Source organism: Molossus molossus, unplaced genomic scaffold (genome assembly GCF_014108415.1).
Source record: "Molossus molossus isolate mMolMol1 unplaced genomic scaffold, mMolMol1.p scaffold_m16_p_6, whole genome shotgun sequence".
Taxonomy (NCBI): Eukaryota; Metazoa; Chordata; class Mammalia; order Chiroptera; family Molossidae; genus Molossus; species Molossus molossus.
In genome coordinates, this window is record NW_023425399.1 from 6,297,358 (window position 1) to 6,325,349 (window position 27,992).

Consider the following 27,992-nt stretch of genomic DNA (forward strand, 5'->3'; position numbering starts at 1 on the left):
ATTAGGTCGTGGGAAATGGATTATTCTTTCTTTCCGAAAATTAAAAGGACGAAGTCGAAGAGAGGCTCTTTCGTTCACACGTTAACCGATGTTGAAAAGAAATCAGCTGTCAATTCACATGAGAAGCTAAGGAGCGTTTTCCCTTTTTATATATGAAAAGGATGAAATAGCATTTCAAAACCCTGCTGTGGATATTCAGAAGAAAGTAGAAGCAGTCAGAGCCTCCAACTATTTTATTCGGTGCTCATTATAAACCGCGCTTTTCAGGGGGGCCCGAAAGATGGTCCCCCTGTCCCTCTTTCTTGATGAGAAAACAGAGGCTTGAGTCGGTTAAGACGTTGAATGGAGGTCAGAGCTAGCCAGTCGGCGAGCCAGCGTTTCGCTCAGGCCTGTGCCTTCGAAGCTGTCAGTGGACGAACGAGGACGCTCTAAGGCACACTGCTCAGTAAAGCTAGATAATGAACAATGACAAGGACGGGAAAACCGCCCAGCTGTTGTTGTCCTTTCAAGAGAAACATGAAAAGGGTGGCAAGGGTCAGAACAACACCCGGGCATTGCAAAGGGAGCATGCCACGGGGGTCTCATTATGATGCCGTGTTCACCATGTGACAATTCCTCTAGATGGCTGCGTTTGGTGCGTGGCCGCGGAAGAGTGAAAGGAAACAATGTACCCATTTTAAAGCATCCTTTTTAAAAAAATTATTGATTTGAGAGAGAGAAGAAGGGAGAGGGAGAGAGAGAGAAACATCGATGAGAGAGAACATCGACTGGCCGCCTCCTGCATGCCCCCCACTGGGGATCAGGCCCACAACCTGGGCATGTGCCCTGACCGGGAATCAAACCAGCGACCTCTTGGTGCAGGGGTCGACGCTTAAGCACCGAGCCACACCGGCCAGGCCCTGTACCCATTTCTATTGAGCCGCACTGATAGACTCTGAAAGGACACTTCAGTTGTTTGAGAGAGTTCTGGTTGCCGGCAAACACCTCCATGAACAACCTGGACAGCTTCAGTCCAAACCACCGCCGACACGATTCACAGCGGAACCCTCTCCTCCAAGTGGAGCGCACGCCACATGCTACTTAGTACAACTCACAAGCGCAGGAGAGTCACTGCGTGGACACCGCGAGGGGACTTCGCCGCCGCCCACGTGTGACCCGTTGGCGTCTGCGTGGAGCTGCCCGTCTCCTGAGTACGGAGAGTAAACTGGCAGAGCTTTTCCCACCCTGATTATGTGCATCTGGGGCGTGCCTGCCCTGGAAAAGGGGGTCGCCTGTGGACACGTGTTTGGATGATTCTGGCAACCCCTCCCACTTCCCAAGAAGAGCCTCCCCTCCTCCTCCTCTTGGTTGAAGCTCGACAGCTGTTCTCTTCGTTCTTTTAACAGCTCCCCGAAGGTAGCTCTTACAAGTCCCCCTTCTAGAGGTCAGGGAAATGACAGACGGAACGGAAGCAAGGCGACCAAGATCCCAGGCCCGGGAAGCGGCAGACTGGAATTTGAATCCAGATTTCTCTGTCACCAGATTGCTTCCCGATAATGACTGGGACCCTGTCCCAGTTTGATTGCTGATAATAATTACCAACCTTCACAACAGATCGGGAAGACGTGAGCTGCTGTTTCCTCGTTGCGAATGAGGAGGCAGCGGTCAGGAGGCCAACGGTCCCCCCGCCCACACGGCCGTTCCCTGCAGGAGCTGGACTAAAACCGAGGTCTGCTTGGGTTTCAGACCGGGTTCCCTGTGACAACCAGCGTTCCCCAAAGTACGCTCTGGAAAGTCCAAGTCCCTTGAGATGCTCTAAGGGGAAAAAGATGTGCTTTTCTTCATTTGTTTATGTTTTAAACAAAAGCTCCTCAAAATTGTCAAGCTCCTTGGCCCCCTCACAGCCTTTGCATCTGGGGTGCCCCTCGCCTGGGGTGCCCTTTCCATGACTCTGCCTGGGTGATTCCTGCCCCCAGCATCCTCTGGCTAAAATATCGTGTGTTCAGAACGAACTTTCCTTATCCTAGAATCGAGACTAGGCCCCCAGATCGCCCATCTCTTTCCCCTACTTGTCGTGGATAATGGTTTGTGTGAACCCTGGTGTATAGCTTGTCTTTCCCACTACCCTTCAGGGGGTGGGGGGCGGTGACTGCTGTGGCCCAACGCCAGCCCGGTGCCCGGCCCGTGGGTGCCACTCAGTGAAGACGCCTGAGTTTTTCTTCACGCTTCGCCCTCACTCTGCCTTTGCAGAGCCGTAGAAATGAGAGTGAATGAGCTCAGGGGTCCCCACCACTTTGCAGATGTCATGACATGAAGGTCCAGACCTCATGGCCATGGGATGACAATGGGGACACCTGTCATTTATCAACCCGGCACGTGCTTGACCCAGGGCCTGCTGTTTAGCCAGTTACATCTGATTTCATCCTCAAGACAGATGAGGAAACCGAGGCTCCACGCCGTTAAGCAGCTTGCCAAATCCACGGCTAATTAGCGGCACGGCGTTGTGGGGCTGTGTCTCCTGCCTCTGAGTGGGCTCCCCACGCTGGCCCCCTCCACACTGGGCCACGCTGAGATGCTGCCTTCCTGGGCTGGGGAAGGCCTGGGCATTGGGTTTTCACGTTTCCCAGGGGCCTCTACTGTGCTGTCAACATTGAGAACGACGGCTGTACCACACGACCATGACTGCCATTGAATCCGTTAACCCTCCTTGTCAGCCTCAGCAGGACTTAGGACACTCGATTCTAAGACAGGGCCCTGTTCCTTCTGTCTCTGCCTCCCGCCTCTCTCCTCTTCCCACTCCCAACTCTGCATTTCTATGCAGATCAGATCCCTCCACCACACACACACCTGTGAAAACACACCCACAGCGCACCACTGCTTATAAAGACAGGCACACTTATTTATTTATTTATTTTTTATCCTCACCCGAGGATATTTTTCCATTTTTTGTACAGATAGAGTGGGAGGGAGAGAGAGGAAGAGAGAGAGAGAGAAACATCGACGTGAAGGGACACATCGAGTGGCTGCCACCCGCACGACCAACCAGGGACAGGCACACTTATTTACGAGTCCCAGCCGCTACAGTCCAGTCGCATCTCGGATCAAAGATCGAGCAACCGCATTTCCATACAAAGAGAGAATTCGTGCAAGACCTTCAGGTCCCGGGGTTTGTGTATCGGTTTGCAGTTCAGTAATAACAACAATCCCCAGTATTAAATAATGAGGGTTCGCTTGTCCCGGGCGCTGTGTGAGGCTGGCGGGGGACAGAGACGTCCCCACGACAAAACTGAAGTGGGCATTTCCAGCAGGACCTTTCTGCAAAGGGAAGTGAAGGGATGGTCACCAAAGCTGGGAAGAGCTTCCCCTGGAATTTACCCTCCTCTGCTTACCCCTCCCCCACCCTCACCAGCCTCTCCCTTCCCACTAGACCACACTGCCCCCTAGAGGCCGCTTCAGACTCTGTGCTGCTGGTGCTTGGAAAACACCCAGAACCAGGCTTGTTTTCTGGACGGAATTCAAGGCTTCCCTCCACCCCCAAATCAGCTGCTGAGAAGCAGCGATATGTATTTTAAATGTCACTTATAACATTTACTACAAACGTCGAGTCCTTCCAAGCCCAGCTATAAACGGAGCGGGAGGGCGGCCCTGCGTCTTTTGTATGAAGACATTATGGGAGGCTTGTATGAAGGGCCCAGGGCCACCGCCTCTGGGGCCGGGGTCGGGGGCAGGGCGGGGTGGGGAAGCCGCCACGGCTGTTAAAGTGACCACGACGGAAGCTTCAGTGTCATGAACTGCACTGTGTCCCCCACATTCATATGTTGATGTCATAAACCCCACGCCCCAGGCTCTGAGTGGGTGCGGGGGCAGAGCGTTGAAAGAGGAGGCCATCGGGGGGGCCCTAATATAATCTGAAGATTATACAGGAAGAGAGGAACAGGAGAGAGACTCCAGGTGCGCCCGCTCACCGAGGGGAGGCCACCTGAGGGCGCCGGGGAAGACGCCGTCTGCAGAGCAAGGAGAGAGGCTCAGCGGAAACCACCCCTGCCCGCACCTTGATCCTGGGCGTCCAGCCTCCGGAGCTGCGAGACAACGCATTTCTGATGGTTAAGCCCTCATGTCGGGGGTATTCTGTGAGGACAGGCCGAGCCAACCACCACCAGGGAAGGACAAACAAGTGTATAAGCCGCGGTTCTCAATCTGTGGGTCGCGACCCCTCTGGGGGTTGAACGACCCTTTTACAAGGGTTGTCTCAGACCATCGGAAAACACATATCTCCGATGGCCTCAGGAACCGAGACACCGCCCCTCTGTCCGGCTCCGGGGGTCGCCCACGCGCAGATCCGGGCAGATGCGGGCAGATGCGGGCAGATCCGGGCAGATGCGCCCACAGACAGCACGAGGAACTGGATCAAAGGGTCGTGGCACGAGGAAGGTTGAGAACCACTGGTTAAGGCCCGAAACTGATCTCACTGGCCTGGGGCGACCGTTTCTCCCGTATTCTGGGAAGTGGATCCCACTCTGTTCTCTCCCTTGCCCGTCCTGCCCGTGGGGCGAGGCGGGAGGGCAGGTATCACTAAGACCACCCCAAATGGAACGGAACGGAGGCCCCCACATTCCCACAAAACCCAGAGCAATGTCATGGCCAGTGTGGCGCCACCGCTCCTTTTACAACTTAACTTTGCCTTTGAGGAAGGGAATCCTCTGGCCGGCTCAAGAGAAGTTTCCAGAAACTGCTGACCCCATATTCTTTGGCGTACGTGGAAAGGACAGGAGGTGCTTCCCAGGAACCGTGGACCGACGAGGAGGAGCTGCCTCAGATATCAGTTCTCGTCCAGGACAGGGCTTTCAAAGAGCTTCCCAGAAGGGCAGGGGGTTTGGAAATTTCCAGAAGGGGTGACCAGGGGCGTGTGCCTGAGAGACTCTTCTTCCCACCCTCATTTCGAGCAAAGCAACTTCGTTTCATCTCTTTGGTGTATAGGGCTCCATATACGATTGTATCTAAAAAACACCTTCAACTGCTTGCCAAAATGATCACTACAATTTTATAGGACAACGATGATAATGATGATGATGTTGATGATGATGAAGCCTGCTGCCCACTGGCCCAGGTGAAGTAGCAAAGTCTTTGGTTGTGCATTTTTCTGTTCTAGTTTTGCCACTGAACACAAACAATTCTTCCAGCCAATACTGGGGTGGCATTTGAGTGGGGCTAGACACCGGCTAGTGTTTCAGTGCAGGTGACGCAGGGGGACACACAGCTAAGACCTCTGCCTGCAGGGAGTTTGCGCTGCAGAAGGAGAGAAGATGTACAAATGCAGGACCACGGCAGGTCAGCCACGTGCTCTGACGACGGCGAAGCGTGATGGTGAAAAGTGAGGGGCTGTCGTATGAACATCAGTGTGGCTACTTTGTGAAGGGCCCAGGGCAGCCCTCGCTAGGGGTGACATCCGTGCATAGAATTCAGGGGATCCATGGCCTTGGGTAGAAAGAAATTACATCTTTAATTTCACTGATTTCTAATTAAAATTCAGTATTTCCTTCACTGATGAATGTAGACACCAAATTATAAGAGTAAGTAGCAGCCTCGCGATTTATATCACCTATATTTTCACCAGAATGTCACAGATTTTAGATCCCATTATAGTTGTTGCAAATTCCTTGCAATATCATGTACACTCATCATTACTTTGAAATTACGGTAGTTGTTAGCCTCAGTACTGGGCATGAGGCTCCATGTACAGGGTGGGGTTAAAACAGTGTGCAGTTGTGAGAACTGGAAACACAGAGTTTATTCTTACATAATCAGTTACTAATTACTGTATTATGTTCCATATGAACAACTGCAAACTTACTTATGCTCCACCCTGTATATAAAGAAATTCACATATTACTATCACAAATTGGTGTCTTTAATATTTGATAACTGTATTTCCATGATTTTTTTTTAACCCTGTGTATTTTATTTTATGCCTTTAAAAGCATTGCTTTTGGGAAGGGCTCCTGGGGACCCGCCAGAGGCCCAAAGGAACCTGCAGCCCGGAACAATGAACTTTCGTGGCCGAAGGGAGCAAAGGCCTCTGCAGTCAAGCGCTTCTTAACCTCAGACGAGCATCACAGAAAGGTTGGTGAAGCCCGGAATTTCGGGAAGCAATTGTTACTCAGGTTGGTCAAGTTCATGGCAAGCACAAGAGATGGAGGACACCAAAAGCAAAGTTTTGCATGTGTGTGGTGTGTGTGTGCGCGCGTGCACGTGCTTGTAAACACACAGCTGTTTGTCTGCTGTTCTGGAGAGAGGGTCCGTGGCTCTCACCAGATTCTCACACAACTTCTTGACCCGTACACAAGTTCAGAACCACATTCCAGAAGGAGGAGTCTCAGCCTGAACTGCAGCCTCCTTCCGCACCAGGCTGCAATTCCGGGAAGGCCCTCAACGTCCAATGTAGCTACTGTCTGGAGAGACCCATTTCTCCCAGCGCCCCTCCCCTCCCTGCTGCATTTCATCCAATCCAAAGCCTCAAGTCTGTCCAAAACCAAGAACAAGTCGTCCAAGGGGGTAAATAAGTGGCTACAAAAGTGTTTGTATGAAGGATTCCATCAATATCTGCCTTTATGGGAGGAGGGTGCACGGAGGCTCCCTAAATTAATCTTCATTAGCCCATCAGCGGCTCTTCCCCTCCTGGTTCTAAATTAAGATGCCCTGGACGCTCTCCTTCCTTCCCTCTACACCACACGCACAATCAGCCCGCGGGGCACTTTAATGAGACCTCCTCTATTATCAGAGCACAGGGGAACACATCATGGCTGGTCTGGCGGACCCCAACCCAGGGGAGAGAGAGGTAATCATTTAATTTGTTGTTGTTTCCATAAATCAGGGCCCAGTCATCAATTTCGCCACATATTTGAGAGCACATGTTATTGACAATGTGTTCCTGGAGAAAAATGAAGTTTGCTGGCACAGTTGTTCCATTTTCCAAAGATTAAATTGTTCATTGTACAGGCCGCCATCTGCCCTCCCTAGAAGAGATTTAGTTGTTGGCAGAGGCGTTCAAAATCTAGAAGAGACAAGTTAAATGTCTTTTTCTTTATGGCTATGTATAACCGAAGGTGAATTCATTCATTCATTCATTCATTCATTCATTCATTCATTCAATACTTATCAAGTGTTTCTTGTTATCCAGGCTCTGCAGAAAGAAATCTGGGTCATAGCCAAACAAAGGTCTATAGTTTAGTGAACAGTATTGGTGAGGTAAGTTGATAACATTACCGGTGGCCAGGTGCAACTTCTCTCTCCGATCTTTGCAAGTTCAAATCCAACATGATTTCAAGATAAAAAGTAAAGAAAGGGGTTAGATGCATTCCCATGGGGTTTGGTTAGTGGCGGGACAGGCCACTGATCACTATTTTTCTCACCTGCCACCAACCTCTCTAGGAATAGACTGGAGGGATTCCCGGACCAGCTGCTGAGGGGCTGCAGAAGCCAGCTGGGTGTTGCTTTGAGAAACACGGGCAGGGTCTGGGTTCCGGCGTGGACGGGGGAGTCCTGTGGGCGGTGCTTGTGCAGCAGACTCTTTGTTCTCCACTCCGTCACGACTGAGAAGGAGCATCGTTCTTGAAAGATGGAGAGCAGGGGGGCCAAGCAGCGCCCCAGCCTCGCATTTGCTCAAGGCACCTGCTGTGCTGTATCTCACTGCTAAGTTTTCAGTCGTTCAAGAGCGGCCTTGCTGCTTACTGGTACCCAGCCCTGGCGGGAAGATGACGAAGAGTGAACTCTCAGTGGGCAGGTGTTCAGGGAGTTAGACGTCATCCTGAATGGAGCACATCTCCCAAACGAGGACCTGAGACTCCCGTAGACATCCCTGTTCCCACTAGAGTCAGCCCCTGGATGGCCACCCCACAAGGGCCATTGGCAGACAAGAGAGGATTCCAACAGTACTCGAATACAAGACGGTGTCCCCTCTTCCATTAGTCTTTCTTCCCAAACCCAACACGTCAAGATGAAAGGAGCCTCGAAGAAGGGGAAGGAAGTAGGGATGAGTTGAAAGAGCTGACCCGCTCCCTGCCTGTCCCAAGGCTGGGACAGTCACAGGGACACAGCTCTGCTGCATCCTACAGGAGGCCAGTGTGGGTACGAGAGCCACGGGCACAGGAGTGAGCAGGTGCAACCATGCAAGCCCCTTCCGTGACACTGCTAGCCTCGTATCTGATGGCCCAAAGCACAGCTAAGCCTAGAATCAGACCAGAGGACACGGCACGTTGGCATGGTGAACGGCATGGCGACAGGGACCGATAAAGAACTGCGGCCACGTGCGACCCCTCCTGCACCAGGTGTGGAGGTGAACAGAAGCACAGCGACTGAACCCGGGTTCAGCCTGGCTGTAAAGCTCCTGCTCTTTCTCTGGGTCCAGCTGGCTCCCTCGAACCAGTGGGCCAGTCGTAAGTGACCAAGGCATGAGTTGCAAATGGGACAGCTTGACCTATGGGTAACACAAGGCCCAAAGTCATCAAAGTGGCTCTTGGGGTTCCTTCTCCCTGGGCCGGTCTCATTTCCCGAGTACATCAGCATCCTTGCTGCTTTGGCAGAGCTGAGACGGTTGCTGGGATCATACCTCTGGAGGCCGGTCGGTTGGCACAGTCCCAGCCTGGTCGGCCAGCCCCGGCACCAGCTGGACCAGGGCCTTCGGCACGAGACTTTGCTGGACGTCCTCTCCTTGGCCAGTTTCCATGGCCAATGAGTAGGGTACTCGGAGAAAGTCAGTTCAATTAGGCTTGGGAAGGGGACCCTGCATCTTTGAGTAATGAGGTTGGGGAACAGGGAACACATTTTCCACTAGCTCATGTCTCACTGTATGGCATTCTGATTTCATGACACTTCATAATAAATCATTGCTTATCACTCACATGGGAACGGAACATGGCTCCAGTTAAGATCCGTTCGCGATTGTCAAGGAGGAACACGAGTTCCCGTATATCGGGGCTGCTTGATCACCTTCCTGTCCACTGCAGCCCCCCCCCTTTTTTTCCCTATCGTTCTATTTGCTGTAACTGTTGTTTAAAGTGTAAATAAGTGGAAGGAAAGAGCACCAAATATGAATAATGAAAATAAATTTGTCTTCTTGATGCGTTTGTGCGAGCCTTTGACGATTATTCTGCCAGCCGTTGGCATCCGAGTCAGGAACCGTGATGTTCAGAGAAGTTCCTCGCATCCAAGCCCCCGCCCCCTTCTCGACAGCGGGAGATCGCAGCACATTTGTATCCAAGGACGGGGGCCCTGGCATGTTTATTCCAGGGCGAGGCTTGAGCTTACGGTACCGTGGCAGCCACCACGCTGGTGACAGAGGCAGACGCATCCGGTACAGCTGTTCGTTCAGATCCAGGGGAGCGGAGACCGTGATCACACGCAGAAGAGGAGACGGGCTTGGGCCGGGCGGCCGACTTGCAGAACGAAAGCTTTAATTTAAAGATGATCCAGCTGCTGTGTCATCGGGGCTGAGTGCAGGCTTGCGTGAGAACGTCCCGGCTGGCTGACCGGACCACCCTGGAGCCTTGTGATAACAGCACAGAGGTTATCTGGCCCGTGGACCCGTCGCCAGAGCCGAGACTCCCTTTGGACGATGATGCACAGCCCCCGGGGGAAAGATCGGTGGGTTTGGACGGTGGAGGGACCGCCACTGTTGACTTGTGGACGAACAGAAAACCACAGGCTCACCCTTGGAATGCGGACGGGGCTGTCCGGCAAACTCCTGCCCACCTGACTTCCCGGAGGCCCCTGGCCTTCTCCCTGCCCCCCCACGCCGAGCGCAGCCACAGCTGTCCCTGGGACCCACGGAACTTTCCGAAGGAGTTGAGGGGAAGTTGTCTGTTGCCTGAGACCATTGCCTAGCAGCCAGGTTTGTTTTCTTGGGAGTATCTGGAACATTCCAGATTGTTCTACAGAGAAACACAGCTGATCCACAGAGTGAGACAGGGAAGAGGTTTCTGACAACCTGGGGCTTTAATCCACCAAGAGCCTTGGGCTTGAGGCTGGACGAGAAGTGTTGTTTGAACTGGGGTAACCTCCTCGTCCCCTGGCCTGGGCCGGGCTGGTTTTAGTGCCCTGTCCCGGGAAGCTCGTCAGTCCCAGCGAACTGGAAAGGCTGGTCACCTCCAGGGTCCCCGTAGTCCGTCCGCTGCTGGCCTTCCAGCGTAGGGCTCCCCAACAGCTGCGGAAGCCAGGGTGCAGGTCCGGTTTGGAGCTGCAGAGGCACGCTACGCAGGGGTGACCATGACGGCGCTTGCGGTCTCCAAGTCCTCCATGTTTCCATGGGCACGAGACACCGTTGGAGGAGGAGCTGTGGGGTCTCAAGCTCATGCTGGGGGCTTTCAGCTCCTTCTCTCTGCGCCTCAGCCACACCCTGCCGAGTTTATGTTGGCTGGTCGGTTCTGCAGCGGTGAAAACAGGCTCAGGACGGGCGAAGTGACTTCTCCAAGTTCTCCCAGCCAGTGAGGGGCACCGGCCCTCAGGCCTGATTGCGAGCCCTTTCTGTGTACATCGTCGTATCTGTCACCTTGTTTGAAGCCTTGGACCTCCGAGTGCCGGCGAGACAGAAGAGAAACCTGGAGCTCAGAGAGGCCAGGGGACTCCGCCAACGCCACACAGCTCCGGAGTGGAAGAACCGAGAACCCAGATCTCTACCCTGTGCTGCCCTCTCTTTCTCCGGGGAGAGGACGGGGACCAGGGCTTCTCAAACGCTCCTGCTCTTCGGAATTGATAAAGATGCCGTCGGAACAGCCCTGTTTCATATGGGATACTTTCAAAGCCTGCCCATTCTGTATCTAAATGATGCTTCCCATGTTTTCGCAGCATTTTAAAGATCCCTCTTAAACGCCGCAGCAGAAACGTTCCACTCGCGTAGCAGATTTAGAAGGGCTTTTAACAAATGTTCGTAGCGTTTCAAACCATCTTCCCGGGTGGTCGGGGGAGACAGTGACCACTTGCACGCAGGAAGGAAATACCGGCAGCAGGACGGAGTCCGCGCTCCCAGCAAAGGTGCCCGCTGGGAGTGAAATGGGGATGGATGTTCCGAGACCAGTGTGGATGCCAAACTGCCACCGTGCAGACGGGGTGCCTCGGGCCAGCACCCACGCACCCGACGCCCCTCTGCCGAAGCAAGGAGACAGCCTCCGCTCCCGCGCACGGACTCGAGGTTTATCTTCGGCGGGATGAGAAATTACTGTAAATTGGTTTTTACTTCAAAAACGGTTTAATAACAATCGCACAGAGGGCCCCAGTCCGCACAGCGCGGAGCTTAATTTCATCACCAACCTCTGCCGCCTTGAAACCCGGGGAATGCACACTTGACAATGCTGTTACGGCAGCTTCGCTAACGATTTTTGAACAACCTCCAACTGAGGCCTAAATGCCGACGATATCCATAAACAACTCTATCCTGCCCAATTAGGGGGACAGAGACACAGCGTCCTGTCAGGGACATCTGCATTGCTGAGGCTGAGATCAGAGCGCGTGACGGATGGCTGGGGGTGATGGGCGGCGCAGACGGATGACTATCATTACGATATTACGGGGACTCACACCTTCCCAATTACTGGCAGGCTTCATTAATTACCACCGCATCTCCCTAATAGAATCCGTGCCCCGGCTTATCAGCGCCTTCCCTCTGTCTACCTAAACCCCCACTCAGCAGTCGATCACCTATGAAAAATGAGACAGTGCAGCTCCGAGTGGCCTATTTAAAGGAAAGAGAAAATGAACATGGGAGAGGAGGGGGAGGTGCCTGAAGGAAGCCTGTGGAAGCCACAGACACAGCGTTCTGTCCACGGCCGTGTGCTTCCTTCCCAGGTCTGTGCGGGGGATGGGCGGCAGTGCTAGGAAGATACACGGTGACGAGTATAGGAACGTGAGTGTCTCCTTTACACACACACCCCCCCACACACACGCGCGCGTGCACACACGACACACTGATTACTTGCTTAAAATCTTCCACTTCCATCATACATTAAAATGAAATGCACAGTCCCACCTTCGTCTCCAGCCTCGTTGTCTCGTCCGTGTCACCACGAAGCCCCACTTACTCAGGCTTTCTTTCTGCTCCTTTAACACATCAAACTCACACCTGCCTCAGGGCCTTTGCACTTCCCCATTTTTTTCTCGAACATGGTTCAAAGGGGCCCCGTTTGGCCGGCAGCTTGTTTTTGGCACAGCCCTCGAGGGAAAAAAGATTTTATGTTTTTAAAGGGCAAGAAAGTGCAAATAAATAAACGAATAAAAGAAGAAGGAAAAAAAGTTTGGCTGACGCTTGGGTTAGAGCAACATACTCCCAGATCTTCTCAGGGCAGACTCCTTTCTACACTCAGGCCTCCGCCCTTGTCACGGCCCAGAGATGCCATCCCTGAACACTCATCGGAAGCACCTTCCAGGGCGTCATTTCCACCACAGCGCTAACTTGTCAGCTGTGTGTATTAGTTCACCCCCGTGCTTCTCAACTCTGGCCGCACACAGATCACCTGCAGAGCCGGTAGACGCTGGTGCCCACGACGGACTCCCAGAGAATGTGGTTCAGTGACTTGGGATTGGGACACAGACCTCGATATGTGTACATCTTTTTAAAGCTTCCCCCGAGATTCTATGCACAGCCACGCTTGACGACCCCTGGCTATTGTCTGTCTCTTCCGAGTGGCGTGTTAAAGTCAGGGATATGGCCCGTCTTGCCCACCGCTGTGATCCTGGCCCTTCCAATGGTGCCCGAGACAGAAGAGGCGCCGGGTCAATGTTCGGCGACCCAGTGAAAGCGTATTTATCACATGCAGGTACAAAGAATTGAGGACGGCGGCAGGGTAACAATGACGTAGGGTCTCCCAAGCTGAAGTTATGCATCGGAAATGGGCGACAATTCCAGGAACGCCGAGTGGTTGCAGGAGACGCAGCCCCCATTAAGGATAATGGAATGTGAGTCCTCCAGTTACAATCAACAGCATCATCACTTATCAACCGCTTGTACAATTACGCCTGATGATCCTCCCCGCACAAAGACTCAGCAACCACCAAACTCGCTTCCTCTTTTAAATTAAAGATACTGAAAAGAGCAGAGATTTCAATCCTTCATCTGTTCACAGATGATAAAACATTTCCAAATCGTCAGCGATCGCTTTTTTTTTTTTTTTTTTTTTTTTAATTCTAAGGACGGCCAACTGTTCCCAGTGATTTTGATTCCATTTCCTACCTATTATTTCATGTAATGGCATCCCTTAAATTTTAAATTAGCTTTGAAGAATAAAAATAATTGAATTCCTGCTGTTTTGTGTACATAGAGGGTGACAGGAGCTAATGTGATAATTTAAACTGTAAATGAGTCTTCACTTTGTGTTCATTAATTACAGCTAATTACTGAATTACAAACCTTCTTGGTTAGGCACTGTTATGTATTCATGTAGCATGTTGAATCTCCAGCTGGTATAAAACTGTTTTATAGACTTACAAGCTGACACACCAAGCTACCACGGAAACAATTCAGTTTGAAAACAAGGGGGGTGGGAACACGTTGCTGCGAATGCTTCTTGGAATTAAAAGAACAGGCACAGCGCTTCCAACTCGTATCTTTGGGGATAGAGGCTCCTGCACGTATAATTAGAACAATTTATGCCACAGGAAAGAATAAGAGCGTGGGGCTGTTCTCCACTCGGGGCGAAAATCTGCACGATGGCATGTCATTTGTGAGACTCGCGTGCTCCTGCTCTTATCTTCCTGTTCCCTAGAAACTGAGCATCATCGTTCCGCACGGACCGATCCTGCGTTTCATAACAAAGAAGCGTCAAGGAGGCTGGACACCCGGCCCGTTCTTCATGACCCGGAATGGACAGGAAGGGAAGGTGCGGACAGCTAGGTTCACGGTGTCTCTCTCTTAGCAAGTCAGGAAACATGTTTTCGTAGGAAGCGAGGCGCATTGCACTGCGAAACGTGGGTGTCTTCTACCTCATCTGGGACACCAGAGGGGAGGCTCTGTGACGTCTGGGGTACTGGGGTTTTCTCTGAAAGAGTTAGCTGGAGAAACACTCACCCGGGCCTGAGACCTCTGCTTGGCCAGCGTGGCTTTGCCTGGCAGAAGAAGAAATATGTGAAGCCAGTGGGTAGGTTCTATAGTTGCCTCACGTCCTCATGTTTTCCATTCATTAGATGATTTTATTGAGCACTCGCTTTATGAGGAGCAACACGCCCGGTGCTATCGCGTACCCAAAGATGCATCAGCAGGATTTCATACCTGCTGTAGATGATGGGTAAGGACCCTCTTTTTTTTCTTGGGGATCACCTCCCTCTCATTCTCAGGCCAGGGCCTTGGGTGGGGCTCAGCCCACATCCAAGCTAGAGGGGTAGGCTCGCCTCCGTCGGGCCAATCAGCATGTTCCATTCTCCTGCCACAGCGATTGGTCCGGAGGAGCCCAGGACCCAAGTCAGTCCAAGGCGAGGTTTTCGCTGGCACTCCTGTCTTTGGAGAAGCTGGGCCTGGTGCTTGCGGGGTATTTCGGAGCCACCGTCGGCGGGACACTGCCTGAGACGACACCGTTGCAGAAGGGTCGAGATCTGAGGCCGAGAAGGCCAGATTTCCAGCGCCACCGGTTAAGATCTGCCTGAATCTGGCTACACCTTTGACCTTCGCTGGGGTCAGCGCATTCCTTCTGTGCGTATGCTGGTTTGAATGGGTTTTCCGTCACCTGGAACCACAGTCCTTACTAGCGTGCACACGATTATACGCCAAGGTGCAGATGGACCCAGCTCACACACGGGCATTCTGTCAGGGCCCAGAGGAGGATCTTTCCCAGCTTGGAAGAGGAGAGCAGACTGGCAGCCTTTCTGGAAGAGGTGGGGATGTGGCATCGATTTAAAGTAAAGCACGGCTCGGAGGAGGCGAGGAGGAGAGGCGGCAAGCAGATGGAGTTTCAAGGAAAGTCTGGGGCTAATCGCGGGGTCACACAGAGTTTCTGGGCCACAGATACAGGAAGAGGAGAGAAAGCCCCAGCGAAGAGCTCAGGGCCAGCCCCTTCCGGTCTTGCCCAGGTACGTCATTCACGATGTCAGGTGTGGGAGCATAGACACACCACAGGGTCGCAAGTGCCCTGCCCACGGCCGTCTCAACTCTTCTGGCTGTGTTTTTGAGAAATCTCACTTCTTGGTGACTTTGGGCAGGATCAGGGTGACTAGGGCAGTTTCTCAGGGGTCAAAGGAAAGAAGGCGCGTGACCCTCCTTCGTTAGTCCTGGGTTCCCTAGGGGCAGTGCCTCAGAGATTCTCCCACGGTACGGGGTTCACGCTTGCACGCTGGCGCGTGCTCACTGAGTGCCTCCGTTTTGCCAGACACTGGGTTAAATCCTCCACAGCAGCAGCAAGAAAAACAGCCAGAGCAAACACCCTGAGCGCTCACCACGCTCCATACACTACACCCGGTTACGGATGGCAGCAATCCACCTCCGTCATCCCAGCGACCGAACGGAAAACTTCGCGGAGCGTGTACAGGGCCAGGCGCTGCACCGAGTGCTTTTCTCGCGTTACCTCATTTAATTTCCACGGCAGCCCTGTGAGGTACGGGGTGCGAGCAGGCCCATTTCACAGAGGGGGAAATCAAGGCTCAGAGAGGTCGAGCGACTCGCCGAAAGTCACACAGCGGGTAGGAGAGCCGGGCCTCGCTCTTGGGAAAATCGGTTTCTCCCCTAGAGGCTCTTGGCTACCCTGCTCCCACGCCCCCCCTTATTTTGGTTTTTCATATGGATCCGTTTCCCACCTTCGTTTAAGGTCCTATGTGCTCATCACCCCGGAGAAAAGGCACTAGGTAAGGAAAGCGGCCCTGAGCTGTCTCCGTGAGGGCTCCATCTGCTACTCCCCCTGCCACGAGGCTCCCTCCTGACCTCCCTGGCCTTTGTCCGGCAGATCTGGCCGCAGTATCATCGCGTAGACCCTGGCGTAGGGGAGTGCTCAGGTATAGCTGGTCAAACTGCGCTGCACCGAATTAAAATGGTTCCTCACCTAAGTGTTGAAGAGCCAGCGTGGTTCCGAACCAACAGGGAGGTCCTGCAGGCAAGGGCTGGGGTGCTGACTCAAAAGCTCCCTGTCTTTTTGTGTGGTCGGGGAGTACCAGGTATCTTTTTGGGGCTTTGTTTTCTTTCTTTTTCACTCGGGCATTCGGCACTATTTTGTGAAGAGAAAGTACACAGCCTCCCTTGTCAGCTCGGAGGGGTTCTGGATGGGGTTCAGGCGAAGCAGCCTGAATAGACGTGCCGGAGAAGCAGGGGTGGCCCCGGCCGCCCCCGCGGCGGCTCCTCCAGGTCCGCCTGCTCTCAGCTCGCGAAAACACCGGCAGCAGCCGAAGTCCTGGGTGCCCGGCAGATGGTCAAGGATTGTCTGCAGCCCCGGAGAAACCTCAGAAATGCCCACAAACGCCGAACAGATCTGTGCCGAGCAGCATGGTTTCTGCTTGCTTTGTGGTTGTCTGTGTTTGTTGTAGCTGGAAGCCCAGCACTGACCTTTATAACCGCCGCGCATGGAAACCAAGTCAAATAACTCTGAACGGACAGCTCAAGTGTCTTTCGTGACGCCATCTGGCCTTCATGAAACCCGTCTTCCTTGTTATTCCTCTAAAACCGTGTCCGGGCCCACACGTCTTAGCACTTACTGTTGTTTTCCTTGTAGTGCTGGGAGACCACGTCTCTCGGTAGTTAATCTTGATATAGCGGTCTTTGTGTTGTTGACGCCTCGATGGTGAAGACAGTGGGCTCTGAAGTTCCTCAGATTTGAGTTCAAGCCCAAATCTACCCCTTCCAAACTGAGTGACCTTAAAAGAACCACGTGGCCTTTCAAAAACTGAATTTCCTCTTCTGTGACCGGTGAATGATGACACCTATGAGGTTCTTGTGATGATTACTCAGGGTGGTGTATGTGCGATATTTAGTGTGCAGGTAAGTGCTCAGCAGGTCGTTTTGTTGTGATGGTGGTGATGATGATGATGATGATGATGATGGTGATGATGATGATGATGGTGGTGATGATGATGATGGTGGTGATGATGATGATGATGGTGATGATGATTATTATGACAATGATGATGATGATGGTGATGATGACACGATGATGGTGATGATGACACGATGATGGTGATGATGATGATGATGGTGATGATGATGGTGATGATAATAACGATGATGATGGTGGTGATGATGATGGTGATGGTGATGATGACAACGATGATGACGATGATAGGAGCATCTAATACTGTGCATATAGCTCGTCGCACTGGGGACATTTCAGGGCAACAATATTTCCTTAGTCCACACTTGATTCAGTAACACTAATTCAGATTAGGAAACAGATCTCCAACCAATTCTGGCTGCTGGATGAGGAGGGACTGGGGAGGACAGGAGCAGGGGACGGGTAGAGCATCCTTGTCACCGGAATAGTCCTTGGGATGGATGTTGTTGGTTGCCTACCCCACATCCATTTCCCTCTTCTTTCTTGCTGATAAGATTCTGGCTTTGTTTTCTGTGGCAACGTGTCCAACTAAGTCCTCATGTCACAGGACCTTACAGCTGGGAATGATGGCACTGCACAGTTCTGGCTGAGGAGGCTGAGATGACATCCTGCCGGGTGTGTAGGGATGGTTTGCATCCCTGAGTAGAGGGACAGAGGTGGCTAGGACAGTTATTTGACTCATTTTCCTATAAAAAATCAAATTTATTGGTTCACAAAATCATAGAGGTTTCCAGTGTACAACTCAACAGAACATCATCTGTGTGCTGCATCGTACACCCATCGCCCAGAGCAGAGGTCCTTGCAACTATGTGGCAACCATCCAGAGACTCCCAGAGACACTTTCTAACGTCATTAATCCGTAGACCCCACGCCATAGCTCTCTACTTCTAAATGTCACTATGGTGCGCAAAGAAAATCCTCATTGTGTCCACATCACTGTAAGTAAAATTTTGTCGTCAACCCAGAGCATTACAAATGCGCCTCCTTGCTTTGCTTTGAGTGGAAAGAAAGCTCTGGAAGTCCAACTGAAACAACAACAACAACAAAACAACACCAAGGGTCTTCGGTTTGGCACGAACAATGTGGAGGAACAGTAGCAGACTTCCTCCCCTAAAGTGGCAACAGCACGTAAAACCACGGGAATAACAGCTAATCACAGTGACACGCGTTAGAGACTCACTCTGGGACAGACGCAGCATGCTACTCGGTAGATCGTGGGCACAAGAGAAACACTTCAGATGTGGCGTGGAAACATCAGTGGTGAGTCACACACCTCTCTCCCCGCTCCACCAACTGGCGCCTCATCTTCCTCCCCTGCCGCAGATTTAGGTCACATGCTTCTTTAGCTCTTCCTGTACATGGGAGCGATAAGAATTGCTGCCTTGCGGGGTTGCTGCAAATATTCAATGAGCTTCTCCATGTGAAGAGCTGCTCTGTGCTGGGCCCAGTGTTAACGGGCTTTCGTGTCTGATCTTGGCGAGGTTAACGCAGAGACACGCAGCTGGGGGGTCCGGGTCCCGTCCCTTGTGTCCTGGATTTCAGGACTCCCCATCTGTGCCTGTGGATCTAAGACAGAGCCAGTGTTCCCGAAACTTCTTTCTGTCACATCCAATCGTCTTGACTTCTGCCACATCACAGTCACCTGTGTTCTCTCTACTATTGGTTGTTGTTGTTGCTGTTCATCCTCACCCGAGGATACTTTTCTATTGATTTTTAGATACAGTGGAAGGGAGGGAGGAAGAGAGAGAGAGAAACATCCACGTGGGAGAGATACATCAACGGGTTGCCTCCTGCATGACCTGACCAGGGCCGGGGATCGAACCTGCGACCTAGGTATGTGCCCTTGATCAGGAATCAAACCCGAGACCTTTTGGTTCATAGGCCGAAGCTCTGGTTCATGAGCCAAACAGGCCAGGGCTCACTATTATTTTTTTAACCTAATATCTTTCTTTAATACGAGTCATTTTATTTAGCCCTATTTTAAGCAAGAATATCCATGGAATCACAGATATTTAGGGTGGGGCAAAAGTAGGTTTCCAGTTGTTCATGTGGAAAAATAACACACTCATAAATAATAATGCAAGAATAAACTCTGGGTTTTGTGCACTGAGAAGTGTGAAGCTACGTTTGCCCCACCCTGGATATATATCAGTGCTTCTCAACTGGGTTTGGATTTTGACCCCCAGAGAACACTGGAAACGTCTGGAGACATTTCCGTGGTCTCACCTGGGGTAGTGATGGTGCTGGCGTCTAGTAGGTAGAGGCGGAGGATACTGCTCAGCATCCTACAAGGCCCACAGCACGGCCGGCAACAGAGAATGATCCTGCCATGAGGTCCGCAGCGCTGAAGTCGAGAACCCACGCACACGCACGCACACACCCATGCGTCTGAATACACTTGAAAACAGATATGTAACCCTCCTCCCTAAGAAAGATCATCCAAGTGCCATCTACATCACCCTGCAGACCTCCAGGGCCTAGAGTACCCAGTGCCGGGATTTCCCTGATGAGCTGATTTCTCCAAGACCCTTCTTCTCTAGAACTCAGGGAAGTCAAAGAGGAGACAACACGTACTTCCTCTTATTACTTGGGGTGAAGAAAGGCATTTCTTCAGAAACAAAACATTCTCTTTGGGGATGAAAACCGCCCTCATGTTCTGCACCTACACCCTGTAGCTGTGCTCAGTAGGCACCTCTTTCCAGTGTGCCGACAAGGTCTGAATTTCCGGAGGCCATGAAGCAAAGGACTTTGAAATACAAGGATCTCCTGGAGCAATGTGACCCCCATAACCTCGTCACCTGAAGCACGTGCTGATCACAGGACTCTCAGGTTTCCTGGGAGCGCAGTGGAGGCCACATTTCTCTACCCTGACCCGTGAAATGTGTCGTCCACACCCACAGCACCCCCAGTAGGGCCAGGGGTAGGATGATAATTTCCCTCTGTCTCTGGCATTCGAAAAATTGCAGTGTCGTGCCAGTAGGCTCATTGGCCACCCTCAGCCTTCAATAGTGGTTCGGAATAGATAATTAGCAGTTGATTGCAGTGGATCCGGAGTCCCAAGGCCACATTGGAAGACTCTTTGTTCAGGTAATTCCTTCATAAGAGTTTTAACTTGGACCCGCTTACACATCAAGGTGAGAAGCCGTGATGAGGAATACGAGCCAGGATCAGAGAGGTGGCTTAGAATTATGCCTGGCCGGTGTGGCTCAGTGGTTGAGTCAACCCAGGCACCGAGAGGTCGGTGGTTTGATTCCGGTCAGGACACAAGCCCAGGTTGTGGGCCCGATCCCCAGTGTGGGGCATGCAGGAGGCGGCCAATCGATGTTCTTTCTCATCGATGTTCCTCTCTCTCTCTCCCTTCCTCTCTCTCTGAAACCAATAAAGAAAAAATATTTTAAAAATAGAATTAAATTCATGCCACATTTTCTACGCCGAACGATGGCAGTTACCCGTGACAACTCTGGCATACGGGCGAGCCCATCTCCAGCACAGTGGTGAGAGGTGGTTGGAGAAAGAGCTGGACTGCCCATTGACTCACCAGGAGACCGAGTTTGGGGACGCACACGATGCAAACTCTGTGACTCCATCCCTCAGTTCCTAGCCTGGCCACGTGACTCCGGCCAGCCTAGCAGACACTCCTCTGTGTGATGCAGCTCAGCCATCCCCCCCCGGAACTGGTACTGGGGAATAATCCAGACGGACTCCCTTAAAAGTAGACACACTCGTTGGTACAGTCACACAAGGCCATTCTCAGCGGAGTTTAACCCCTTGGATGACCTGGATGACTTAGTGGTTTTCTGGAAGGTCACATCATCTCAGACCCACAGACATTCGTACATGCATCGCCACCGGCGACTGTCCCCTCCTTGTTGAGGTCCTTACTAGAAGCAATTTTTGTTTAACTGGACACCAGTGTTGGGTCAGGTCCCTAGGCCTCCCGTCCCCCTCGGAGCGTGGCCAGAATGCCTGGGAGTCGCGATGAAGCTACGATTCACTGGGGAAGAGCAACACGTTGGAGGAAAACTGTTTCGAGGATACTCCTTGGAGGTGACCCTCCACCCCAGCTGATAGAGCTGTTTAATGCCGACGCCCGAAGGACATGGTTGTGCTTCACATTTAGCTCTCTGTCGTCTCTGTTTTGGATTCAGAGACCTGGGCCACCGTGAGCGCCTCTTCCACTCACTGTGGGCCTGTCGCTTTCTCTCGCGTCGAAGAGGGAAGGGTAGACGGGTCCTCCCCAGGTGCACCTGCTTGAACAAGCTAAGATGGGCTTGCACGCTTTCTCCTACCGTCCTGGCGTTCAGGTGGACCGGGGAGGCTGGAGGGGGTGGGCCGATCTGGCACGCAACCCGGAGGGGAGGGGCGGCTGAAATCGCACCTCGCGTCTCCCCACAAAGGTCTGATTCTCTTCCTGACTGGGATCCGCCAATCCGTAATCAAGGGTTAATTTCACAGCTCACTGCTTCATCTAGCATAATATCCATTCAGACTAATTAAATCTGTCTAATAATGTGAGTGTCTTTGTCTTTGTTCTTCCTCTCCTTTGTTTTACACCCTTCACATCTCATCCCCAGAACCGCACGCCATCACACGGCACTTGACAAGCAGAATCCATCCCTAAAATTAAAACATTCCTGACCTATCGGCAATGACAAGACAGGCAAGCGTCACGGCGCTCCGGCCCATGAAGCGAGCTGACACATTTGTTTTTAATTTCAAAAGAGTAGAAAGTGAAGATCTGACCCCGTCAATCAAACCCGGTGACAAGTTTAATCATTGGTGCCCCACAAAAATCACGGCTAAATAGGAATGCAAATACTGTATCACAGGGCTCTTATAAATGCTAATCAAGGAGAAGTAATCAACTGACAATTTCGCTGATCTCTTTTCTGAAGAAGTCACTCAAGGCTGGGTCTCTGGGCCACAAAGAGGAGAGAGAGAGACAAAAGGGGTGGATGAGGTTTCCCCCCAACCTTCCTATTATTTTTCCTACCAGGACATTTCTTTTTCAAGAGAGAATCCGCTCTTTTGATCCGTCGTTGAACTTTAAAGCAAAGAACTTACGCAGTTATATGTCAAATGCACTTTATTATCAGTACCCGGGCCGGGCAGACAACGTGCCGAAACTTCCGCTAAAATAAAAATCATCATTTGTCTTTGTCATTAATCTGTTCTCAAATTCTCTCATATCTTAAAAGTGACTGACCTTCTCCGTGAGCCAGGGAGAAAAAAAAAAAAAGTTTTCTAAGTCGTCAAAAATCTGAAAATTATGATCACGGTAAAAAAAAGAAGAAGAAAAATCCCTTTTAAAAACTTAATCCAGGGTTGATGAAGAATTTATAACCAGCCACCAAGAAGAAGTTCTGGACACTGACTGTGCCGAGGGAGAGAAGACGGAAATTGGAAGCGCATTCTTCACAGGGGACCCGAGAGCTTTGTGTCATACAAAGTGGGGAACATGGGGGTTTATCTTTTCTATTTTAATTTTCTAACCAGGAAGTCCTAAAGAAATCCAATTCATTGATTCATTTCTCCTTGAAACACCTATTTGATTGAATCATAGCAGGAAGAGAAATAAGCCAACATCCAGTGACTCTGAGTTTACCCTTCACTGTTCATTCTTCACCCACAAAGAACATTCCGGAACTCAGACACTGGCAGATTCTTCCTCCAGACCTAACTGAACCGAGTTCCAAATAACCAGGTGGTCTCCTTCATCTCAAGGACAAAAAAGTGGGGTTTGGGGAGTACTGTTTGGAGACAGTTGAGTTTCCCATCTTTGGTCGCGTTACTTGTAAGAGGTGGGTGGATCGGATCCTGCCTATTTCCCGTTCACGAGCTAAGATGGTTTTTACATTTGTATTTATTTTCAATTAATTAATATTTATATTATTTTATTTATTTTAGAGAGAAAGTGGGGGGGTGAGAGAGCGAGAAACATTGATCAGTTGCCTCCTGTATGTGCCCCATCTGGGCACCAAACCTGCAACCTGGGCATGTGCCCTGACTGGGAATCAAACCGGTGACATTTGGGTGCATGGGATAAAGCTCAACCAAATGAGCCACACAGGCCAGGGCAGTTTTTACATTTTTATTTATTTATTTATTCCTTGATTGATTTTAGAGAGAGAGAAGTGAGAGGGAGAGAGAGAGAGAAACCTCCATGAGAAAAAACATCGACTGGCCGTCTCCTGCATGCCCCCCACTGGGCATCAGGCCCACAACCTGGGCATGTGTCCTGACCGGGAATTGAACCAGCGACCTCTTGGTGCAGGGTTGACGCTCAACTACTGAGCCACACTGGCTGGACAGTTTTTACATTTTTAAATGGTTGAGAAAAAATGAAAAGGAGACTATTTTGTGATGTCACCATAACATGAACATTGTCAAATTCCAAAATCCTAAAGGGAGTGACCATAAGGAAGTGGTGTGGGAACACGGCTATTCCTGTTTACATAGCTGTCTTCCTGGCTGGGTTCATGATGATTTAACATACATTGTGAAATGATGACCATAATCATCTTAATGAACATGTCCATCACCACCCTTACTTTTGTGTGTGTGTTGAGAATGCCTAAGATCTATTCTTTTAGCAACTTTCAAGGATACAGTGTTATTAACTATAGTCACTATGCCATAATCAGACCCCCAACTTTTTCCTCTTATAACTAAAGACTCAGCATCGCCCCTTTTCCCCCATCCTCCAGCCCCCGGTAATCACCATTCTACTGTTTAAATACGACAAAAAAAAAAAAAAATCTGCATGTAAGTAAGATCATGCCGTATTTGTCTTTCTGTCTGGTTTATTTCACTTAGCACAGTGTCCTCCAGGTTCACCCACATTGTCGCAAACAGCTGAATCTCCTTCTGTCTCACGGCTGAATCATATTTCATTGCATGGGAATTTGTAACCAATGAACATCAGCAAGGATGCCTGGGGTTTTCAGATGTGAAGGTTGGGTTTACCAGAGGAGACAGGCTTCCTGGCAGGGAAAGGAGCACCCTGCCTGCCCGAATCTGAGGTCAGGCAGCTCTCTGCGTGAACAAGCTCTGCAGCGCCCCCTGTGGGTCAATCACAGGGCTGCTGGCCACGCCAGTCCTTGTAACAGCGCTTCAACCTCAGATCTAATTCATTGTAGAATAATAATGGGGCCGAAAAATTGAACACCGACAACAACAAACAAGGCAACACACCTGTATTTCTAGTCTAGTGTGGAGTCCCTGGAACCCAGTGTGGTCCAAGTGACAAGGCCTGTGCCGGACAGAAAGAGGTCACGCAGAGGTCCAACAGGACCACGGCGGGAAATCACGAGAGCTCATATTCTTTCTGCCCCACATACCGGGTTATTTAACAGAGCTACACACATACCCATAATCTACTTAAAAACCCCCACACATTTATATAATGGTTCTCCATACTGTTCTTCTACTATTTTCTAGGGCTTATTCTTATTTCAAAGCTAAACTGCTTTTCCTTGGGTTAGGACAATGGTTCTCAGGGGCAGGAGGAGGGGAGGCTGGGGTACAAGGGGGGTGTGGGGGACGTTTAGCAGTGTCCTAAGAGCTCCTGGCATCTATGGGGTAGAGGCCAGGGATGCTGCTCAACACCCTAGACATAGCCTCCGGGGCCCCCCACGGCAGAGAAATATGTCTGTGCTGCTGAGGTTGAGAAAGACGCAGGGAAGCAAAATAGTGCAAGGTGACCACCTTCGGTGCCACACAAACCTGGATTGTAACCAAGGTCACTCAACCCTGCCACTGCTGACATTGGGTCAGATAATTATCAGTGAGTTGGGGCCGCCTGGTGCCCTGCAGCGTGGACAGCACCATCCGGGGCCTCCACCCGCTGGGTGCGGGCAGCGCCACCACCCTCTAGTGGTGACAATCGAGAAACGTCTCCAGATAATGCAAATGCTCCCGGGGCAGGGTGGGCAGAGTCGCCCCGGCTGAGAAGCACTGGTTTAGCGTATGACTTGTTACTTGCTGGCTTGGTTATTTCAAACCCACCGTGGACGGCCTGACAGGGAGGGTGAGGCCACGTGCGGAAGAGGTGCCCGTGGAAGGTTCTCAGAGCCGTCTGCACGACACACGGCCGTGGGGAGACCTTTGTAAAGGGGTTGGCAAAGTCTGCAGAAAACTGAGGGTGGACAGAGTGTGGAGCCTGTTGAGACCCGGCGCTGGGCCAGGTAAGCACTGGTGCCCAGCGTGTAGGGAAGCCCATCTCCACTGTCACGGGGGAGGAAGCGGAGACTCAGGAAAAGCATGTGACCCACGCAAGGCGCCCCAGGCGGGAAGTTCTGGGGCTGGAGTCCAAGTACACCGAGTTGCAAATAGACGATTTTCATGAGGAGGCAATGAAGGGGTTGGGCTTCTAATCAGCCTGTGTGCCTTTTTGTGTGGCCGTGGGTGAGTAGCCTCACCCTCTGAAGCCTCTGTGTTCTCATACGGAAAATGGGTTTAAGAATGTAGCGAGGGGCCAAGCAGGTAATGCCCTCGTAGGAGCTGGCCCGACAGGAACTCCAGTGACTACTAAGTGGGTATTAGTGTTTGCATTCTAGGCTCCTAGCCGGTGCCGTGTACTCCCGAAATCCGGCCTAGAAGCTGCAGGGGACGTGATTTTTCTGCGCCGACTGCGAGTGTACTCAGGGGTGATTAGAACAAGTCTATTTGACAGGGAATAGAATAGGTTTGGTTCTCCTCCTCCCCCCAGCATCGCTTCCTATCCTTTGGACTCTAGGTCATGACGAGGAAGCCCAGCCTGTGGAATCTAATCCCGGGCGGGGGGTAGAGGAGAGGCCGACTGGGCATGTGCGGGGGGCGGAGGGCGTCTGTCATCTAACTCAGAGGCTGCCTGCTTGGAACTGGATCCACCGGGGTGGGTCTGAAGGCTTTCCAGTTCCCTCCTTCCTGAGAAGGTGCACGTGTCTGAGCGGGTCTCCTGTCGTATTCCTAAGCAGCCATCGCTCTGTGCGTCGAGAACCGCATGGGGACTAAGGGGGAGCAAGCCAAGGAGAATGAACGGATTCTTTCTCTACGTGAGGAAAGGAAGTCCTATTGTTATTACTATTATTCACATTTATATATCGAATAGCTATTTACGGCACCTCTGCTCTGTTCTCTGCCTGATGCTAGATCAGGGGACAGCGGACGTTCCTTCAAGGGCCACACGGCAAATATTTTAGAGTTCGCAGGCCACGGGGTCCCTCTGTCAGGACTAACCCTGCCATTGTAGGGCTAAGGCCGCGGGGTAAGTCGTTCAAGAACAGGTGTGGCTGTGTTTCATAAAGGTTTATTTACACAAGCAGGTGGCGAGCAGGGTCCGGCCCACCACGAAGATGCCGCTCTCTGTTCTAGATGTCGGGGTCACAGAGGTGGAAAGAGCAAAGACCCGGCTCTCCGGGAGCCCAGGGTGCAGGGGAAATGTGCAAGGAATAAAACCCTACTGCTATGCAAAGAAAGGAGGCCGGATCAGCAGCTTTTCTGGGTGTTGTTGTTAAGTCCAGCGCTCCTGTATTTTCAACGAAGCAAGCTGTGTTCCCACCGCCGTCGTCCGGCGGACTACGGAGACTGCCCACAAACATCCGACGTCCTGCCGGGCTCAGCGGTGGGGAGGACAGCCTTTCCTCTGCCCGCTCCCCTGGTCCCTGTCGCTAACGGTGACTGTAGTGTCCTCCGATGGTCTCCAGCCTCCGGCCTCTGCTCCTGCCTCCACCCATCTTGCCCTTCACATGGGCACTACATTGCCAGTCTGACTGTGTGAGCCCCCTGCTGAAGCCCTTCCCTGGCTCCTTGGCCCTGGAGGTAGTTGTGGGCATCAAGAGGATGTGAGTGTGTGCACACACACGTGCACATATGTACACATGCATGTATAATTTACCTCATTTCAAAATGTAAATATAATTAAAAGTGGCAAATAATTGTTGGTTAAATACTGTCTGACTTCTCTTAAATCCAGACTTTTGCTTATATCTGTTAATACAGTGGTGCCTGAGTGTGTGTGTTTGTGTTCAATGTGTATACACACATGCAAACACATACATGTCATATATATGCACACACACAAAGACATATATAATGTTTCATGCTGTTTTAGTGTAATGTACTTTCTCTTTATTATTTATATTATGGGGTTAAAATATTATATAGATTTTTGGGAAATTTTATAGGTAGGTATAGACAGGTAAATTATATGACAAATAGTTTAGGGTAATAAAAGTGGCGTTATTGCCTGGCTGGTGTGGCTCAGTGGTTCGTGTTGGCCCGCAGACCAGAGAGTCCCGAGTTCGGTTCCCACTAAGGACACGTACCTCGGTTGCAGTTTGTCCCCGGCTCCAGTTGGGGCCGTGTGGGTGGCAGCCAGTCAATGTGTCTCTCTCACATCGATGTTTCTCTCTCTTCCTCCTTCTCTCCCTCCCATTCTATCTGAAGATAAATGCAAAAAAAAGGTCCTCAGCTGAGGATAAAAAAAAAAAGTGGTGTTATTAATGGGGCCTGGGAAAGAGAAGGTTGCGTGTGTGGGGGTGTGGGTGGGGGTGCGTGGGGATGGGGTGGGTGGGATACGGAGGAGAAGCAGGAACTGTGGGAGGGGCAGGGGGGCCTTGAGCAATATCAGCTGCTTCTTTAGCATCACCCACATTGATAATTTTGTCATTGCCTATTTTAATTTTTCCCTCCCCACAGGCATTTTTCAAGCTGTGCATTGGACGAAAAAGATGAAGCTTAGACAATAGCCAACCTGGCATTTTGCTGATTGTTAATGTGTTTACTGTGTAACTTACCCACAGAAGCTTTAAGAACTTTTGGTAATGGGGTGTGTTAAAGACTACAGAAAAGAGAGAGAGAGAGAGAGAGACTGGAAAGTATTTTCTTCCCTAGGTGTTGTCTATTTAATCTGCGTAAGTGACAGCAGTGAACATCCTGATTCCTGCCACCTTAGTAAAGCTTGTGGTTGGGAATCAGCCACCACGTGTCACCATGACCCCTATTTGCACGTGACAGGCCCTGTGC

General features: G+C 51.3%; 1 protein-coding gene across 1 annotated transcript in view; it reads right to left on the bottom strand.

The window, feature by feature from the left end:
• TSHZ2 (teashirt zinc finger homeobox 2) overlaps positions 1-27,992 on the bottom strand; it is a 415,499-nt gene that overhangs the window by 11,423 nt on the left and 376,084 nt on the right. The gene's annotated exons all lie outside the window — the stretch shown is intronic.